Raw genomic sequence first — 22,220 nt, forward strand, 5'->3', positions numbered from 1 at the left:
TTCGACTTTTAATCCCATAAAATGTACCTTACAAAGTTGAGTTAGGATTTGAATGAAGTTAAAAACTTCATTTAAACACTAACTCAACCAAAATAAATACATACAAAATCATAATTCATAAGAAACTCATGAGAAATAAAGTAAGGATTCTTACTACTAGTGAGGATGACGAAGAGAAGATGATTCCTCTTGTTATCTCTACACCCAAGGGTTTAGTCTAACCCTAATTGCATGAAATCACTAGCTTCAAGTTTCAATTTGATGGAAATCAAAACTCTCTTTTTGCTCTTTTCTATCCTGCTCGTCACCACTCTACTTCTTTCTCTAAACTTCGGATTATTTTTTTATCTATGAATGAGAAACAAAAGTAGCTTCTAGACTTTATATTTGAAGTTTGAGGATTTCACACCTTTAGTCCCTAACCTCTAGTGACTTTACACTTTTGACCCCTTTAAATATCATGGATGTTACAACTCTCTCTCACTTATATTGGATCATGCTCCCGTGATCCAAGCCACTACCATAAAGTAGGTATTGCAACACTAATTCTTCAGCTATTACACTAACTCTAACACCCTTTTGTGTTTATACTTAACAAACAAGTTCTCAAACCACACCTCAAACACTCCACTTAGAGTATACTTATCATCTAACGACGTACACATTTACTCATCGGAATACACTTACAGAATGGGAACATATATAAGAGGTATTATGGATCCCCACAGGTTCCTTGGTAACTTCAACTGATACCCTAATCAACTAACTCTGTCAGAATTAAATGGTCCCCAAAACCGTGAACCAAACTTTCCCGTCACCACAATTGAATTATTCCTTTCCATGGTTAAATCTTAAACATCACCATACTTCCCCTCTTGGAGTACTAATAGTCTCTTCAACTACACAAATACGATATTTCCTCTCTTTGATTCATATCAGTACAATGTCGTTACACCTATGCTCTTAGATAAATCACACCCCGTTTACACAGGGGTTTTCCTCTTTTCCTCTCAACGAATCACATAAGGAGGCCTTCCACTACCCTTATGAAATCTGCCACACGACCTACAATATGCCCACCAATGCCGGATGGGCATCTCGCCTTGACCATCCGTTGGCGATGATATCACCATTCCATCACTATTGAATTCTCATAACCCTCATGGTATTTACTCTAGACTCAAACATTTAACCGAGTGTCTCCATCCGAGGCAACCAAAACTGAAACTCCTCACCTAACAATCATCCTTATAGTGAAGTAATCCACTAATGATTCCAACGAACACGCTTCCCAAATGATGGAAAATTTGTAAGTTCCTCGACACCCGACACACAGTCACCCGTTTATCTCCATAAGGGATTCACGAAATCCCAATTCACGGTACGAAAACATTCTTAGTGATATGCTCACACCTCCCTTACAGAATATCAAGTGATAACAATATCACATATGTCCTCCTCCCACATATTAGTGATACTCAGTCACCTAACTTACGAGGACTTACACTTCAATTAATTCCACTACAATTGACTCCACGCCTAAGAACCCCGAAATCGTATCACGACGGTCGAAACACCCGACCTCGAGTTCGCTATAATTTTTGTATGTGTACATGTGAAAAAAACAAAATCATATATTTTATTATACATATAATTTATAATTTTTTTTTCAAACTATTTTATGATGATTAATCTTACTTTACATTAACATTCATATGTGATTCAATCTAATCATAAGTGAAAATTGTGAAAATCTATGTAATTTAAAATATATGACATCATGATAACAAAAACGAATAATTCAAAAATCATTTTTTATAAGAACATTTTTTATAAACACATTTTTATAAGTAGTATTTTTAGGGTATACGTGAGCTTTAGAATAATAATAATGAAAAAGTCATTAATAAAATATGTAAGATTATTTTTAACCCTGTCTGTGATGTCACAGGTAAATGGTGCACTTTTTGGCCAAAAATGTAATCTGCATGTGACGTGGCAATGTCAGGTTTGACCCTCATTAAGACCATTTTTAACCCTGCATGTGACGTTGCAGGCAGGTGGTGTATTTTTTAGTGACGTGACAATGTCAAGAAGTGAAGTTTTTTAATGGGGAGTGTTAAATTTGAGTGTCAAATTTGTGATGGATGATGTGGTAAAATATTATTGGTAGTTGTGTATAAAATATATTAATTAATAATAAATAAATATTAATGCTGAAATCTGATTGGTCCATACATCCCTGACGCCTACTTTTTTTTCCGTCGGTGACGAAACGTATTCATTTGTATATGGTGGTCTTTGGTTCGAGTTTCCGAATTTGTTTGGGATAGGTGGTCTTTGATTCGGGTCCGACATAGTGTTTTTTTAGGGTTTAAAGAAAAGATATGGAAAGAAGTTGAGAAAAAAAATGGAATGGATGAAGATGAATAAAAAAGAGGGGTTATTTATAGAATGAAAATAATTAAAATTAATTAATTTTCGAAAAAAAGGAAAAAGGTCAAAAAAGCCGTTGTGATGCCGACCAACCATGCATCGACACGTGTCCCAGACGTTGTGATTTCTATCCGTTAGTATTTCGAGAGACGCCCCTGAGGCGTTACACCTGACGCCGCGTTATAGGCTTCAGAGGCCGTCACTCAATGCCAGCGCGTATGACGGCGCCCCTCTGACGCCCCGTTAAAACTGGAATCATGTTGACATGAGCGTTAAAAAATAAAACGAATAAAAAAGTGTTATTAAAAATGTTATGAACACTTACCGGTTATCACCACAAATTTAACCAATCATGTGTTTACTCTTTCATCAGTGTTACTATAGTTTATAATGAAACCATTATTAGAAACATTATAATTATAATTTACAATGAAACCATTATAAAAAAAATGCTAACCACAGCTTTAAAAACATAAATAATGGTGACGTCGTGAAAGAGGAATACTTTTTGAGTTATGACGTTGACATTACAATGATGGGGGAATGAGGTAGTTGTAATGAGGCGTTTGTTGAGAGGTTGTAGAAAATTTGTGGGTGAAGTGATAAAATTTTATTAGTATTTGTGGGTAAATAATGGAAAGTGTGAGAGAGTAAATAAGTGGAACCAATAAGCAATCGCCACCTCACCATCACCTTCCTCCCCTCCAGCGTTTCAAGATGACAAACGCCGCGAGAGAAACGCCACAAACGCCCCATTACAGGCGTTTGTGGGGCGTTTGTGATGACATGTAGGTTGGGTAGCTTTTGCTATCTTTTCTTCCATTTTTATTTTTTATGCTCCTTATGTTTTGGGGCATCCCGACAATTATATACCTGCTAATCCGATGCCCACCCGGCCTCATATTGTAGCGGGATGGTATTTCCTACCAATTCATGCCATTCTTCGTTGTATACCTGACAAAGCGGGAGGTGTAGCCGCAATAGCACCAGTTTTTATATGTTTGTTGGCTTTACCTTTTTTTTTTAAAAGTATGTATGTATGTACGTAGTCAGTGGCGGAGTCAGAAATTTTTTTAACGGGGGCGAAATTTTTTTTAAAACGCACGGATTTTTTTTGGGGCAAAATATGGAGGTTTTGAGGTAAAAAATATAGGCTTTTTTTTATAGCAAAATTTGAAGGTTTTTAGGATAAATACGAAGGTTTTGAGCAAAATATGGAGGTTTTGGGCAAAATATGGAGGTTTTGGGGTAAAATATGAAGGGTTTGGGGCAAAAAAACTTCCACCGCGGGCAAAATCTAGAAACCGAAAAAATTTGCACTAAAAATTACAAATCCACTGGGGGCGGGCGCCCCACCTGCCCCTTCATAGGTCCGCCCCTGTACGTAGTTCATGTTTTCGCCCGATTCACCAAGGAATAGTTTGGTTGCTTTTGGCGGATCGTTTACTACTAGGTTGGATCGGATGTCAACCAGTAGAGGCATCATTTGTGACTATTGGACAAATTTTCCCTTTTGTTTTCTTCTTGTTCTTTGCCATAACGCCCATTTTGGGACGAGTTGGAAGAGAATTTCCTAATTCTTACACGGATGAGACTGCCTTAAAAGTGAAAAATTCTGACACCCATCATTTTCGAGTGAGTATCACACCAAGAATTTACAAGCCTTTATTTGTACGAGCTGTACGTTTTCTTTTTCTTACGTGACTCTGATGAAAGAAAGAATTCGGGAACAAGAATAAGAGTAAAGGCCTTCCTTGTCATTGTAGTAGGCTTGTTTGCAAGAGAAAAGAAGCAGCTTCAACAATGCAAACAGACCTGTGAGAGTAAGCATGAGAAGCCAGTCTGTCTGCAATTGAGTTGCCTTGTCTATAGATGTGAGAAACCATCATGCCAGAAGACAATAAATTGATGCATTCTCTGATCAAGTAAAGCACATGTCAAGGGGTGGAGTGGATATAAGACCAAGGATGGAGTCCACCATAACTTTGAAATCAGATTCGATGTCATTCACTTGGATGCCAGGTCCTGAGAATTTGAGTACGTTGAACGAGATAACAAAAACGGCCCATGAATATTAACGAATAATATAAGCTATACAAGAAAACGACAACTAACATCATATATTGAAATAGAAATGGGAAAAAAATATGATTAAACAGTAAACAATATCGTGTCCGAGTTCAAGTCACGATTAAATCCTACATAAATTGCTTAGTCTCGCGTCTTGGTTATATTGTGATTGGCATTGTATGCATTAATTATATTGTGTAGCCTAAACCAAGTAAGCAAAGAAGTTCATTGTTTTAGGAATTGGCTATAATAAACTGAAATTGCTATCTTTTTTTGCAAGAAGATCTTGAAAATTAAACTATACACAATTTGCATACCTAAAATAACATCACTGTGCGCTATGCACATTTTGTATGAATTTTGAAGGTTAATGTATCTATCATCTTAAAAATTAGCATAAAAAAGATCATTGTGAATCAATTTTGAAGTTATATATATCACAACAAGGTGGATTTATAACATGGGATTATCACCAAAAAGCCCATTTTTTTATCTTATTTGCGTGAGAGCCCAAAAAATAAAAAAATTGACAATTTGCCCTCGCAAGGAGCAAGGTGCCTCTTGCTCCCTTGTGCCTTGCGTCCTTGCGACCTTGGTTGCACTTGGGAGCAAGGAGCAAGGCACCTTGCTCCCTTGCTCCCAGGTGGAAGCAAGGACGCCAGGTGCTTCTTGCTCCCTTGCTTCCACCTGGGAGCAAGAGAGCAAGAGGCACCTTGCTCCCAGGTGGAAGCAAGGGGAGCAAGAGGCACCTTGCGTCCTTGCTTTCACCTGGGAGCAAGGAGCAAGGTGTCTTGCTCCTTGCTCCCTGGTGAATCCAAGGTCGCAAGGACGCAAGGCGCAAGGGAGCAAGATGCACCTTGCTCCTTGCGAGGGCAAATTGTTAATTTTTTTTATTTTTTAGGCTTTCACGCAAATATGGTTAAAAAATGGGTTTTTTGGTGATAATCCCTTATAACATGTGTTATGTTTGGGACGGTCAACTTATCTTCATAACCTAATGTATCTGGATAAGCTAATGTTTTCTGTTTGTGTCCCACGCCGTTGGGTTTGTAAACAAAGAAATCCTATTGGGGTTTGATTTTCTTTAGTCTTACACCAATTCTAACCATGACGTCTTCCTCAACACTTTCTCCCACATCAGCTGCTATCTCCTCTCATAACACAATATTGCGTTAATATATCAAGAAAGAGATTATATTGCTGCTGTGACACCGCTAATTATATATATATATATATATATATATATATATATATATATATATATATATATATATATATATATATATATATATATATATATATATATAGGGCGGAAGCAGTTATTAATTAATTTCAATTTACACTTACCAGTGTCACGTGACAACATACAAAATACATATTTTAAACGGAATAGACGCAAATGTATAATGTTTACAAAAGAACACATTTCAACTAAGTAAAATCACATCAGAGTTGACTTCTGTCAAACATAACATTCACCATGCCCGTCTTCTCCCCAAAATGCATCACTTACAAAAGCTAACAACCTGCAGAGAGAGGATGGAAGGGAATTAGCACGAAGCTAAGTGAGTACAACTAACTACAGACAATAGTATACATGAACCGTCATACTAATCATATCACAAAGTCTAACACATAAACATCACCCAAGTGCCGTCTACAGAGACTCTGGCGGCTCGGCCAAACCATTAACCACAAGTTGATCAGACTGGGGCTTACTAGAAATTCCTCCACCACCGCGTATATATATATAATCCACACGCGACGGACGTGTCATTCACATATATATATACACCTCGATTGTCTAGGCTACCACATGAGGAACCCAACCCGCAGGTTGATCTCTCCTACCGAGGCTACCACACAAGAGGGACGCACTGGGCTCCAGTAGAAAAGCATCAACTAACATGCAGTCATCACAACATACTAACTAACTGTATCAGTAAGTATATCAAATAAGCATGGCAATCATAATATAACATGCTACTCCATACTATATACTCCAGTTAGTCCCACTCACCAAATACCAACAACCAGCTTAGATAATCTACTACTGAGCGATTTCCTTATCCTTATCACCTGAACATAAGGAAAATCAAGTTAGTTACTGTCCGTTAACATCAAACAACACAGTACAGAAATTTTTGTATAAAAAAGCGCTCGCTAAAAATTTCTTCTTAACACTTGTGCATTTTCAAAATTTACATCCTGATCATCAATAAATAAACGGGCAGCATAACAGCTAGGAAACAGCTAAATTTCACTATAATGCATCACTGATCTACATCCGTACGGTTGCACACGCATCCGTATGGTTACAGCCTCCATCCATACGGTTACAATATGCAACCGTGCGGTTGCAAGTTTCTGGCCCGGTTGCACAACACTGCTGCATCTGTACGGTTGCACTTGCATCCGTACGGTTACACCACTCAATCGTGCGGTTGTATTCATCGAGCTACAGCAGCAGAAACTGACGGGTTTCGCACCAAAATCACTCAAATCTTGATTTCTACATGTTTTGACACCAAACGAAGCTTATAAAACGTTTATAGCAACTAAAGAAACATAAACCACGATGTTTTACACCAAACCAACATCAAAATCACAAGTTTTGACCAAAAATGCACCTTTACCAAAAACCTAACAAAAAATCATTTTAATCACAGCTTACTACACGAAATCAAGAGATTTTTACCTTGTTTGAATCACAAAATCAGTAACAATTGATTGCTAAACTCAATGTGTGTGATGACCCGGAAAATTTCGACTAATTTAAACCAATTCTCTATATGTTTTAATATTATGTAAACCGGTATACACACACACACACACACACACACACACATACACACACACACACACACACACACATATATATATATATATATATATATATATATATATATATATATATATTATAAGATGTACAAGTAAAACACTAATTGCTACCGTAAAAACGACTTTGCTATAGTGAAACACTATTTGCTACAGTGAAAACGACTTTGCTACAGTAGCTACCGTGAAAACGACTTTGCTACAGTGAATTGCTACAGTGAAAACGACTTTGCTACAGTAAACACTATTTGCTACAGTCGCACTATTTGCTACAGTAAACACTATTTGCTACAGTAAACACTATTTGATGTCGACGAACTAGCAAACAAAAACGGATAAGGCGGCCATGCGATCACATGACAAAAACACTGAAAACTCATGCGATCGCATGAGCTACAGTAAATGGAAAAGTATTATAAATACACCAGTTTGCGCTACGAACATATTCATAATCATTCTTCTCTGTAACCGATCAATTATATTTATAAATTATAATTTATAATTTAAGTTTAATAATAATAAGGTATATACGCGGGTGTTTTTAATTCGGGTTTCAAACCGTTTTAAACTAAGGAAATATTGGGTATTGCTCGGGGTGTTGTTCTTAAATCCAAGGCCAACCATACAGTCGTCTACCATCATTACGTCTACGCAATTTGCCTACAATATTGAGTCTCAATATTGAACCGTGAGTTTATAGTCTCCCTTTTTAAATACTTTAAATATTTTTGGGCTGAGAATACATGCAATTTATTTTAAACGCAATAAGACACAAGTACATACTAAATTCTACACTGAGTTAAACCGAAAATCCCTTAGCTTTGGTAACTAGTAGCTGCCAGTACATAGGATATGGACTGGTGGGCGCGAATAATTGTATATGGATCCATAGGGCTTGACATCCCCGTCCGAGCTAGAGTGCTAGCCTTTTAACGGACGTATGTTATTTGAGTTTATGACACGTTGCTTTGCGTGCGTGTATTAAAACGAATGGGGTAATTATCATTATAGCGTTAAGTTTAGTTACCAGGGTGCTCTGTTACGTAGAATCTATTGATAAAGTTTTGATGAAATCTTGTGGTCTATCTTTATATATTTATGACTCGAGCAATTAAACCTATAACTCACCAACATTCGTGTTGACTTTTTAGCATGTTTTATTCTCAGGTCCTTAGACTGCTTCCGCTGTGATGTGTTTGTTGCCTGCATGGAGTCTCTCATGCTTTGTATAAAGTTTATTGCATTCGAAATAAAATTGCGTTGTGTAATAAATAATTTGACTGTGATGTCAAACTGTATGATAAAAACTTATGTATTTTAGGGATTTGCTTATACCTAAGCACTCACCCACATGTTTATAACTTTCTATGTTTAGAAAGTCACTTATTTTAATGAATGCAATATTTTATCAAAACGTATCATATAGTGGTCAAAACCTCACTATGGAATCAATGATTAACGTGCCGCGTCAATAGCGATTTTGACGGGTCGCTACAATTTGGACTCAATCAAGATTTCAAGAGATTAGAGTTTGATGGGTGTGAGAGTGTAGGTACGGGTGTAGAGAAGAAAAGTCTGGAAAATGGTAGAAATGAGCTGAATCTTGCTTATATATTTATGCTAAATAAAATACCCCATCACACACGGGTATTTACCAGTTATCTAATAACTTTCGTACATCATTTGGCAACCCAAACGAAGTCCAAAATAAACAAACAAACCTGTTCTGTGACCCTTGTCACAAACTGGTCCTAACCACATCAATAAATAATAATAGATATTAAATAAAAATAAAAGCATATAGTAACACAATACTAACTTAAGGGCAATATAGTAATCTTACAGCTAGGCCCGATTGAGGATGTTACAAATCTACCCCCTTAAGAAGATTCCGTCCTCGGAATCTGGTCAAGATCAAACAACTGGGGATAGCGCGCCCTCATTAACTCCTCAGTTTTTCACGTCAAGTTAGAACCTAAACTGTGCCGCCACTCTAATAATATCATAGGAATCTGCTTCTTTCTTAACTTCGTGACTTTCTTGTCTATTATTTTAATTGGCTCTTCTACTAATTTCTTGCTTAAATCCACTTTCAAATCTTTCAATGGGAGAATCTGATTTTCATCATCTATTTTACACTCTCTTAGATAGCACACATTAAACGTATTGTGAATTCCTGCTAACTCTGAAGGAAGATCTAAAACTACAGTTTGATCGTTCAAAATTTCTTTGATCGGAAATGGTCCAATAAACCTCGGCGCTAGCTTACAACGTTTACCAAATCTGATCACCCCTTTCCACGACGAAACTTTCAAATATACACGATCACCTACATTAAATATCACCGGACGTCTGCGCGAATCAGCATACATCTTTTGTCGATCTCTAGCTGCTTTTAACTTCTCGCGTGCAATTTCAACCTTTTCTGCGGTTAACTGAACAATTTCGGGACCTGCAAATTGCTTCTCACCTGCTTCTAACCAACACGTAGGAGTTATGCATTTGCGACCATACAACATTTCATACGGTGGCATTCCGATACTCGAATGATATGAATTGTTGTAAGCAAACTCTATCAATGGAAGATGCAAATCCCCAGAACCACCATATTCTAAGACACACGCTCTCAACATGTCTTCTAATGTCTGAATCGTTCGTTCACTCTGACCGTCTGTTTGTGGATGATAAGTTGTACTTAGATTCACACGTGTACCCAGATTCTGTTGTAAACTATTCCAAAAGTTTGATACAAACCTAGTATCTCTGTCGGAAACTATCGATAACGGCACACCATGTCGACTAACTATTTCTTTCAAATACAACTCTACTAAATCACCCAATGAAGCGGATTCACGAGTAGCTAAGAAGTGAGCACTCTTTGTCAGACGATCCACTATCACCCAGATCATTTCATGTCCCTTCTGGGTTCGGGGTAACTTGGTTACAAAATCCATCATTATATGATCCCATTTCCACTGAGGAATTTCTAACTGTCGTAGAGACCCATACGGTTTCTGATGTTCTGCTTTAACTTGCACACAAGTATGACGTTTTTCAACGAAACTTGCAACATCTGTCTTCATTGTCGGCCACCAATACAACGTTTTCAAATCTCGATACATCTTAGTACTACCCGGATGCACTGTCAATCTCGATTTATGCGCTTCAGTAAGAATTAAATCCCTAAAATCTCCAAGCATAGGCACCCAATTTCGGTCTTTATAGGTCTTTAATCCTCTAGAATCATTGCATAGGTCAAATTTTCTTTTGGTCATTTGCTTAGTCTTTAGGTTTTCATCATTCAATGCTATGAACTGAACGGTTTTCAATCGATCGATCAAGTCTGAAACTATCTCAATTCTCATAAATCTCACATTTTTGATGGTTTTCTTTTGACTCGGAGCATCTGTGACCACATTTGCTTTACCCGGGTGGTATTTAATCTCACAGTCATAGTCTTTAATTAATTCTTGACATCGACGTTGACACATATTTTATTCTTTCTGCGAAAAGATGTACTGAAGAGTCTTATGATCTGTATAGATTTCACAATGTGTACCATACAAATAGTGTCTCCAAAGCTTCAAAGCAAACACAACTGTAGTTAATTCTAAATCATGAGTGGGGTAGTTCCGTTCATGATCCTTCAACTGTCGTGAAGCATACGCTATGACTTTATTTCTCTACACCAAAACACAACCCAGACCCGTGTGTGACGCATCACAATAAACCACAAAATCTTCTGATCCTTCTGGTAGAGCTAAGACCGGCGCTTGACATAACAACTGCTTAAGAGTCTGAAAAGCTTTTTCTTGTTCATCACTCCATCGAAAGGCTACACCTTTTCTGGTTAACATATTTAATGGACCTGCTATTTTGGAAAAGTCTTTGATAAACCGGTGGTAATAACCTGCTAAACCCAGAAAACTTTTAATTTCTGTCGGTTTTTTCGATGAGTTCCAATTCATTACGGCCTCTATCTTAGACTGATCTACTTTAATACCCTATTCACAAATTACATGACCCAGAAATTGTACTTCCCACAACCAAAATTCACACTTAGAGAACTTAGCGTACAACTGTTTCTGTTTCAGAAGTTCTAACGCCAACCTCAAATGTGTAGCATGATCTTTCTCGGTTTTTGAATATATCAAAATATCATCTATGAAAACAATCACAAACTTGTCAAGATACTGACGACACACCTGTTCATTAAATCCATAAACACTGCTGGCACATTTGTTAACCCAAATGGCATAACTAGAAATTCATAATGACCATATCTCGTTCTGTAGGTTGTTTTCGGTATGTCGGCCTCTGTAACACGTACCTGATGATACCCTGAACGTAAATCAATCTTTGAAAAGTAAGAAGCACCATATAACTAATCGAATAGATCATCTATTCTCGGTAACGGATACTTATTATTTATTGTTCTCTTATTCAAATCGCGGTAATCTATACACATACGAAGCGACCTATATTTCTTTTTCACAAACAACACTGGAGCACCCCACGGTGAAGAACTTGGTCTAATAAACCCCTTATCTAACAGTTCCTGAATCTGAGACATCATTTTCTCGAATTTCTGACGGAGCTAATCTGTAAAGAGCTTTTGCAACTAGTGTAGCACCTGGAACCAAATCGATTTTATACTCTACTTCACGTACTGGAGGTAACCCTGGTAGATCATCTGGAAACACTTCTGGAAATTCTTACACAACGGGAATATCGATCACCTGCTTCTTTTCTTTCTTAACATCGATCACATAGGCTAAGAATGAATCACACCCTTTCGATATCGCCTTCTGAGCTTTCATTAGGGAAACCATAGGAAATTTAAATCCACTGCGCTCTCCCCTAGCTATCACTTGGGATCCATCGGCCAAACGGAAAGAAATCATATACTTATCACACTTAATATTAGCCCTATTAGCTCTTAACTAATTCATGCCTATGACTACATCAATGCTAGGTATAGGTATCAACAAACAGGTTAAAGGGAAGGAATGGCTATCGATTTCAATGGTAATTCTAGACACAGATGATGTGCATGGAACCATTTTAGCATCAGCTACTTCTATTCCCAAAGGCGCATCTAACCTCCTAACAGGGAACTTCAACTTATCACAGAAGCCTAAGGACATATCGATTCACTCCTGAATCAAACAACACACGAGCTGTCAAGGAATTAACCAAGAACATACCGGTAATGACGTCATCGGTAGCGATTGCAGCGTCTACCGTCATCTGAAACGCTCTTGCCTCTGCTGTTGGAGGATTCTTTCTCTTCTGCCCGGTGGTAGAAGTAAAAGATCCTCCAGAAGTTGCTGACCTCGCCCCTGACCCTGCCCCAGAACCGGCTCTTGACTCAGATGGACAATTTACAAATCTCTGCCTCTCTTGATGGCAAATCCAACAAACATTAGACTTAAAAGAACAAGCTGTTGATTCATGACCTAACACTCCACATTTCAAACACCTTCTGGTCTTTGGAGAACACGGACCGACATGGGTCGACTTGCAAACATTACACCACCCTAACTGACTTGAACCCGATCCACTAATACCTGACTTACTTTTCTATTTAAACCCGCCTGACTTCTTACCACGAAATCCTTATTGCTTATTTGATTGCTGAACAGACTGACTACCTGTTTGACTTTCTGATTTTCCCCCAAAAGATCCACCTTTTGAACTTTCTCTTTTCGCTTCCATTACAACACTTTCAGTAACCTTAGCCATCTCATGAGCCTGCACCAATGTGGTTGCAAATCTCACAACGGTTCTATACTCCGGCTTAATCACCCGCATAAAATGCTGAATCTTATCTTTCTCAGTCGGTACCCACTATTGAACGAACCTTAGCTTAGATGTGAAGTCTCTGAAAACCTCATCAATCGTCATACTTTCTTTCATCTTCATACTCAGAAACTCGGTTTTCAATCTTTCCATCTCATATTCAGAACAATACTGCTTGCGCACCTTAGCAGCAAATTGTTCCCAGGTAATCTAACTGATCTGTTCTTTGGGTAGGTGTGCAGTAATAGAATCCCACCATTCCATTGCTTCACTCTTGAGAAGCCTACTAGCAAATAACACCATAGATTCAGGTTCACAAAAGCTTGCTTCTAATGCCCGCTCCACTTCCCTTAACCAATTGAACGTCGCTATAGGGTTAGTGTGACCGCTGTACTCTGGAGGTTTGCAGTCTAGAAACTGTTTATATGAACACTTCTTTCTCATCTCGGGAACTTGAAATGGGTATATCATCTGATTTGAAAATAAATGGTTAAACAGAAATGGCATTTGGAGGTTTTGATAGGTGTTTTGTGGAAACTGTGATTGGGAACTGCCACCGGCTTGAGTATAAAATTTTGAAGGAAAAGTTATATTTAACGCAGTGGTATTAGGGTTCCATCTTGTTCGATCTTGTTCCAGTTCTTTAATTTTCTCCTAAGCTTATAGTAATTGACTTTGAAGGTTTATAACTTCTTGTGAGGTTTCCTCTTCCGATGACACATGCCCATCTTCATCGAGAGCTCTTAAAGTACCAGTTCCAGGGACAGTGGGGCCAGTAGCGTTTGCTTCATTATCTGTCATTACTACACTACCACAACACTCACACCAAGGCTTAGTATAAACTCTGTTAGTACTAACAACTAACACATAACTTGTCCTAATACTCACTTAATCCATCCCCAGCATGTTATGTTTGACATGACTCTACTAAGTTTGAGAACATGACATTTAGATCACAATGCACATGCTGCCAAACTAAGCTCTGATACCAACTTGTGACACCGCTAATTTTTTTTTATATACAGCCATACAGGGCGGAAACAGTTATTAATTATTTTCAATTTACACTTACCAGTGTCAGGTGACAACATACAAAATACATATTTTAAACAGAATAGACGCAAATGTATAATGTTTACAAAAGAACACATTTCAACTAAGTAAAATCACATCAGAGTTGACTCCTGTCAAACATAGCATTCACCATGCCAGTCTTCTCCCCAAAATGCATCACTTACATAAGCTAACAACCTGCAGAGAGAGGATGAAGGAGAATTAGCACGAAGCTAAGTGAGTACAACTAACTATAGACAATAGTATACATGAACCGTCATACTAATCATGTCACAAAGTCTAACACATAAACATTACCCAAGTGCTGTCTACAGAGACTCTGGCGGCTCGGCCAAACCATTAACCACCAGTTGATCAGACTGGGGCTTACCAGAAGTTCCTCCACCACCGCATGTATATATATAATCCATACGCGATGGACACGTCATTCACATATATATACACCTCGATTGCCTAGGCTACCACATGAGGAACCCAACCCGCAGGTTGATCTCTCCTACCGAGGCTACCACATAATAGGGACGCACTGAGCTCCAGCAGACAAGCATAAACTAACATGCAGTCATTACAACATACTAACTAATTGTATCAGTAAGTATATCAAATAAGCATGGAAATCATAATATAACATGCTACTCTATACTATATACTCCAGTTAGTCCCACTCACTAAATACCAACAACCAACTCAGATAATCTACTACTGAGCGGCTTCCTTATCCTTATCACCTGAACATAAGGCAAATCAAGTCAGTTGCTGTCCGTTAACATCAAACAACACAGTACATAAAGTTTTGTATAAAAAAGCGCTCGCTAAAAATTTCTTCTTAGCACTTGTGCATTTTCAAAATTTACATCCTAATCATCAATAAATAAACGGGCCGCATAACGGCTAGGAAACAGATAAATTTCACTATAATGCATCACTGATCTACATCCATACGGTTGCACACGCATCCGTACGGTTACAACCTCCATCGGTACGGTTACAATATGTAACCGTGCGGTTGCAAGTTTCTGGCCCGGTTGCACAACACTGCTACATTCGTACGGTTGCACTTGCATCCATACGGTTACACCATGCAACCGTGCGGTTGCAACCTGCAACCGTGCGGTTGTATTCATCGAGCTACAGCAGCAGAAACTGACGGGTTTCGCACCAAAATCACTCAAATCTTGATTTCTACATATTTTGACACCAAACGAAGCTTAGAAAACGTTTATAGCAACTAAAGAAACATAAACCACAATGTTTTACACCAAACCAACATCAAAATCACAAGTTTTGACCAAAAATGCACCTTTACCAAAAACCTAACTAAAAATCATTTTAATCACGGCTTACTACACGAAATCAAGAGATTTATAACTTGTTTGAATCACAAAATCAGTAACAATTGATTGCTAAACTCAATTTGGACTCAATCAAGATTTCAAGAGATTAGGGTTTGATGGGTGTGAGAGTGTAGGTACGGGTGTAGAGAAGAAAAGTCTAGAAAATGGTAGAAATAAGCTGAATCTTGCTTATATATTTATGTTAAATAAAATACCCCATCACACACAGGTATTTACCAGTTATCTAATAGCTTTCATACATCATTTGGCAACCCAAACGAAGTCCAAAATAAATAAACAAACCTGTTCTGTGACCCTTGTTACAAACTGGTCCTAACCACATTAATAAATAATAATAAATATGAAATAAAAATAAAAGCATATAGTAACACAATACTAACTTAAGGGAAATATAGTAATCTTACAGGTAGGCCCGATTGAGGATATTACAGCTGCACATCACCTCACAGAGGCGTGTTCAGTGCTTGATGGCTTCTGATTGGCTGCTGTGTTCAGTGCTTGATGGATTCTGATTAGCTGCTTCAAAACTATCTGTTGAAATATGCTGTAGTAATTTAAATTTTAATGCTTTCTCTCCTCCTTCCTCACCACTTCCTCCCATAACACAATATTGCATTAATATATCAAGAAAGAGATTATATCGCTGTACATCGCCTCAAAACCTTCACCATCACGCCACCATCGCGCCCTAGTGCAGCGTGATGGGTGGAGAAAATTGTTGGCGCCAGGGCTGGATCACGGAGGCGTGTTCAGTGCTTGATAGCTTCTGATTGGCTGGCTGCTTCAAAACTATCTGTTGAAATATGCTGTAGTAATTTAATTTTTAATGTTTGATGTGTAGTAATTTTGATGAAGATGGAAAAAAATAAAAGAATTTAGGGATTTGGAGAAATCACAAGGAAGAAGACGATACATCATAAAATTTTACACATTTATTCCCTAACGTTTATAGATGTTTACAAAATAGTTTTTTAAAATACTAAAAATACTATTAAACCCTAAATGATATGATGTAAATATTATATATATATATATATATATATATATATATATATATATATATATATATATATATATATATATATATATATATATATATATATATATATATATATATATATATATATATATATATATATATATATATATATATATACTAAATATACTTTTTAATAAAAGTGATGTTTAAAATTTTTTTAATATGTTATAATTAGTAAAAATAATAATAATAATAAAAATAATAATAATAATTCAAACAAAATTAAAATGTGGGACCAATTTAACCCATCACACAACCATCACGCCTACCACTACAAACTCCATCACGTCATCATGACATCACCTTTGTCAAATCACCACTATACCCCACTAATGACGTACGTCATGCCACAACCGATCACGTGCTGCGTCACGTGTAACGCTTGACGTCCAGCCTACTAAACCCAAGGCAAGTTCTATATCCAAGTAGACATCACGCGACCGGTGGCATGCCATCCTCACGGGGTTGACTTGATGTTGCTGAGCTGGACTGTATTTTTACATATAAGGAACGTGGAGGATGTGTAGTAGGTTGTAGGCATGATTAGAAGGTTCTAGTGATAGTTATGGAGAGTGGGCACTATTATAGTGGTTATTATGCATAATCATCAATTATCTATCTATAAACATCTGCTTTGACCCTCATTTGAAGGCTAATCAGTATCACACACTCTAATCTTCTTTTCATCCCTACCTTGGAGGCTCGGTAAAAGAAAAACAACACCACAACTTTCATATCCCATTTAACCGGAGGAACCCCTTCCAAAGGTTAGATTTTCCTTTTTATTCACCTACACTCGAACCAAACAATTTTGGTTTGATCATTTGGCGCCATCCGTGGGATCGTTTGATCGCTCTTTCGAACAAGATGACAGGAGGTTCCAATCCACCACCAACTGAGAACTTTGACAAAGAACCATATGACCCTTTGAAGCCTAATGACGGTAGCGCCTATGAAACCCCGAATGACTCCATCAAACGCACCAGATTGCAGTTTGACGGTGACGAATATGAATCCGATCGAATCGACGCGGAGGAGATGGAAACTCCAGAAGGATTCATAAGTTAGCTCAAGCCCATCAACGGTGAAGAGGCCATGCGCTTTCTAGCGAAGGGAGGATTTTTCGTGCCCTCACTCCTGACCAAAGGCAGCGAGAAACCAACTGGCATGTCCAAAGCCCCGTCTCGCAGCTCTACATGCTCGGGGTCTGAGACCGGTAAGAGTTCTGGCAAAACCAGGGAGGAGGCCCGTAAGGACTTGATTCAGAACTTGATTCTAGCCGCACCAAAGTCCATGAGTGCTCAAGTCGAACAGCCCGGCATGGCGAACAACCTGCTGGAACAACTGGTACATCATGATGTGCTTGAGAAGTTTACCCGAGAAATAGCTACTCATCCGTTGCCCACAGTCCTCACCACCCCCTCACGCTAGGGATGTATGACGACATCATGGATCCAGAGGACTTTTTACAACAATTTGAACATGCTGTCAAGACACAGCATTGGGACAATCCCACGGCGTGCCATATGTTCCCGGGACAGCTCCAGTCCATCGCGAGGGAGTGGTTCACCAATTTACCCGCTTTAAGCATCACCAGCTTTGCAGACCTTAGAACTAAGTTCGTTCAATGTTTCCAGAACTTTAAGCGTACCGAACTGACTCATTTGGATGCGCACAGTATCAAGATGAGGCCGCGGGTCTCTGATGAATTTCACCACACACTTCACGGCGGAGTGCCAGAAAATTTATGATTTGCCGAAGTCGCAGCAGATTTCTGAGTACATTATGGGGATCTATCAGATCCGACATTTATCTTTAGTAAAAATGATGCGGCGTAAGTTACCAAAAATATTTGTTGAGGCAGTAAAGATGGTGAGAGATTATGTACGTTCAGAGGAGTTCGCTGACGCCGCCATTGGGGATCACAAATCAACGGACCGAAGCGATAAAGATGATAAAGGTAATGGTAAGAGCCACGTGAGCAACAAGTATAAAGGAAGCGGCAGCGGTAGCAGTGGAAGCTACGGACTTGCTAGTCAGAAGTCTAATAGCCGCCGCAACTACTGCCCGTATGAACGGTACAGTTCCAAAAGGTTGTCACCTGAGGAGGAAAGTCTGATAAAGTCATTATCCAAAACGCCAAAAGAAATTTTGGCAACGGAGGAAGTAAGCAAGCATTTCCTGCCTCCAAAACCAATGCAGCCGCGTTTTTCTATTGACGAAAATAAATGGTGCATTTTTCATGAGGATAAAGGTCATGGCGTTGACGACTGCAGGGAACTTATGAAAGAGATAATTGAACGATTAACGCTTGGAGAACTTGACCACCTAAAACCGTCGCATGTCAATACTCCCGGAACAATCAAATTCGCTTGGTAACGGGGAAAAGAAAAGGCTCCCGAGAAACATATTCACATGATACAGATGTGGCACTCTGGCCACATTCGAAAAGCGAAAGTGTTGGAAGAATGGTCATGCGCCCCTATCACGTTCCCCGCTTTCTGGCGGGTCTGCCCTACTGACCTGTCCGTTACGATAACTGCAACGGTAGGATGCTGCAAGGTTTATAGAATTTATGTCGACATGTGCAACGCAGTTGATGTCTTGCACGAGCACTGTTTCTTGCAACTACCCCAAGACATATGGGATAAGTTGTAGCCGCCACTTCATCTCGTCGCTGGATTCACAGGTGAAACTACTTGGCCCCTTGGTCGGGTAGATATTGACGTTACATTGGAAGAAAACGAAAAGCGTTGAACGGTGGCTCTAAACTTCGTGGTTGTCAAAAGTCAGTCAAAATACAACATCATCATGGGACAGGAAGCACTTTGTGAGTTTGACGCAGTTTTATCCACCGTGCATGGAATGATGAAATTCCCAACCCCGCTGGGCGTTGCAACCATTTTTCAGATCGGGTATCGATTGTAGGTTATGTTGAACCACCGCAGCAGCAGGCAGTGCCGATTGAACAGGGAGGAAACGTTATTATCAACCACTCTTTTCCTAAAAAAAGTTATACAGATTAGGAACACATTGTCCAATGAAACGAAAAGCGCGTTATATGAACTTTTAGCAAACAACGCAGATGTGTTTGCATGGCAGGAATCAAACATAACCGGGGTGCCACGTAGCATCGCAGAGCACCGTTTAAACACCAATCCCAACCTGACTCTGGTACGATAGAAGAAACGAGGCATGGCGCCGGAAAGCAACATTTTCCTCAAAAACGAAGTGGAGAAATTGGTGCAAGCTGACATATTGAGGGTGTATATATATATATATATATATATATATATATATATATATATATATATATATATATATATATATATATATATATATATATATATATATTAAGTACCAGACGTGGATTGCTAATCCGGTACTGGTCAAAAAGGCGAACGGATCATGGAGGATGTGTGTAGACTTCAAAGATATCAACAAAGCTTGTCCCAAGGAAAATTATCAGTTGCCAGAAATTGTTTGGAAGGTAGAATCATTGGTCGGCTTCCGTTTCAAGTGTTTCCTCGATGCTTATAAAGGTTATCACCAGATCTAAATGGCAGAATGCGACGAAGATAAAACTGCGTTCCACACTGATCAGGGTATTTTTTGTTCCAAGAAGATGCCTTTTAGGTTAAAGAATGCAGGCGCGACGTATCAAAGGGTAATAGACACCGCGTTCAAAGAACAGATTGGTCAAAACATTGAAGCATACATTGATGACATCGTGATCAAAAGACATACCGAAGCGGATCTTTTGAAGGACATTCTGAAGACGTTCGAATCGTTACAAAAAATTAACATGAAACTAAATCCAGAGAAGTGTAGTTTCGGATTCGAAGAAGGAAAATACTTGGGACACGTTGTTACGACACGCGACATCAGGGCAAACCCCAAGAAAATCCAAGCCATTGACGAAATGGTCACGCCAAGAAGGAAAAAAGAAGTACAAATCCTAAATGGCAAGCTTGCGGCGCTGTCTAGGTTCTTGTCAAAGGCAGCAGAAAGATCATTACCCTTCTTCAAAGTGCTAAAAGAAAGCGTCGGCCGGAACTTTAATTGGACACCCAAAGCGGAACAGGCCTTTCAGGAGATGAAGACTCTAATCAGGACGTTGCCGACACTAACCGCCCCGGTACCGGGTAAAGTAGTCATTTCAATTTATTTTTTACAAGTTCTTTTGTAAAAATGAATCTTTTGACGCTGATGTATCAAGCTTTCAGGAGAAACTTTGACAATTTACCTGGCAGCGGGGGACGAAGCGATCAGCTCGGTACTCATCGCGAAGAGAGGCGGCACGCAGATGCCAGTTTGTTTCATGAGCAAAGTGCTGCAATACGGTGAAGTCAATTACAAACCGATTGAGAAACTTATTTTTGCATTAGTCCATACAGCGAGGCGGTTGAGACGGTACTTCTAGGCGCACCCGATGCTGGTGCTAACCGATTCGCCTATCAAATAGGTACAGTATGATGACTGAGGCCAGAACATCGTGGAGGAATTCTAACCAATTTTTCATGCAAGTGTTAAATAAACTGGAGGTTTCTGGCAGGTTAGCAAAGTAGGCAATTAAACTCGGTGAACATGAAATTAATTACGCCCCCGTACCGTTGTTAATGGCCAGATCATGGCAGATTTTATGGTCGGATTTATATGCTTCGCGCCACCAAAGTCGGTCGTTGAAGAAGTACCCAATACCGTTACGTGGGAACTATTTACTGACGGAGCGTCAAGTTCTGATGGCGTAAGCACATGACTAATTTTGATAAGTCCCGAGGGGGAGGTACACACATACTAATTGTGTTTCGAGTTCCCCGCCTCCAATAATGGATCCGAATACGAGGCGCTTCTGTCTGGTTTAAGGATGGCTGAAAAGATGGGGATAAAGGCCCTGATAGTCTCGATTGATTCTCAGCTCGTATCGAATCAAATGAATGGGACGTTTGAGGCTAGGGATCTGGCTATGCTAAAATATTTGAAATTGGCAGAAGAAATGGCCAACAAATTTGAACTTTTCTCAATCACGCAAGTACCTCGGTCCATGAACAAAAATTCCGACGCACTCAGTAAACTTGCAACGAGCGTGTTCAGTCACTTCGCCAAGGACGTTTGGGTGGAGGTCCTAAGTTAAAAATCTACTGACGTGGTACAAGTATCAACGCGCTTCGATAACAAATACGCTATACGCATAATTAATTTAAAACATAACGAACACTGGCATGTACTAATTTTCTTGCAACGTAATGTATTACAGAAAGTGGCCCCTATGGAGGAGGTCGAGACATGAAGGAGTCCAATCACTATGTATCTCAAGCACGGGACGCTGCCAATTGATGGGGCGGCGGCGAGAAAGATTCGTATGAAAGTACCCTCGTACACGCTAAGGGATGATATCTTCTTCAAGAAATCCTTCACCGCACCGCTATTAAGATGCATCGGTCCGAATGAGGCGAAAATAATTGTAAGGGAGGTACATGAGGGGACTTATGGCATGCATGCAGGGTTTAGGACCACTGTGGGAAAGATAATGCGGTTGGGGTATTTTTGGCCGTCGATGTACCGCGACACAAAAGAAATCATTAAAGCTTGTGCTTTATACCAAC

Source organism: Rutidosis leptorrhynchoides, chromosome 3 (genome assembly GCF_046630445.1).
Source record: "Rutidosis leptorrhynchoides isolate AG116_Rl617_1_P2 chromosome 3, CSIRO_AGI_Rlap_v1, whole genome shotgun sequence".
NCBI lineage: Eukaryota > Viridiplantae > Streptophyta > Magnoliopsida > Asterales > Asteraceae > Rutidosis > Rutidosis leptorrhynchoides.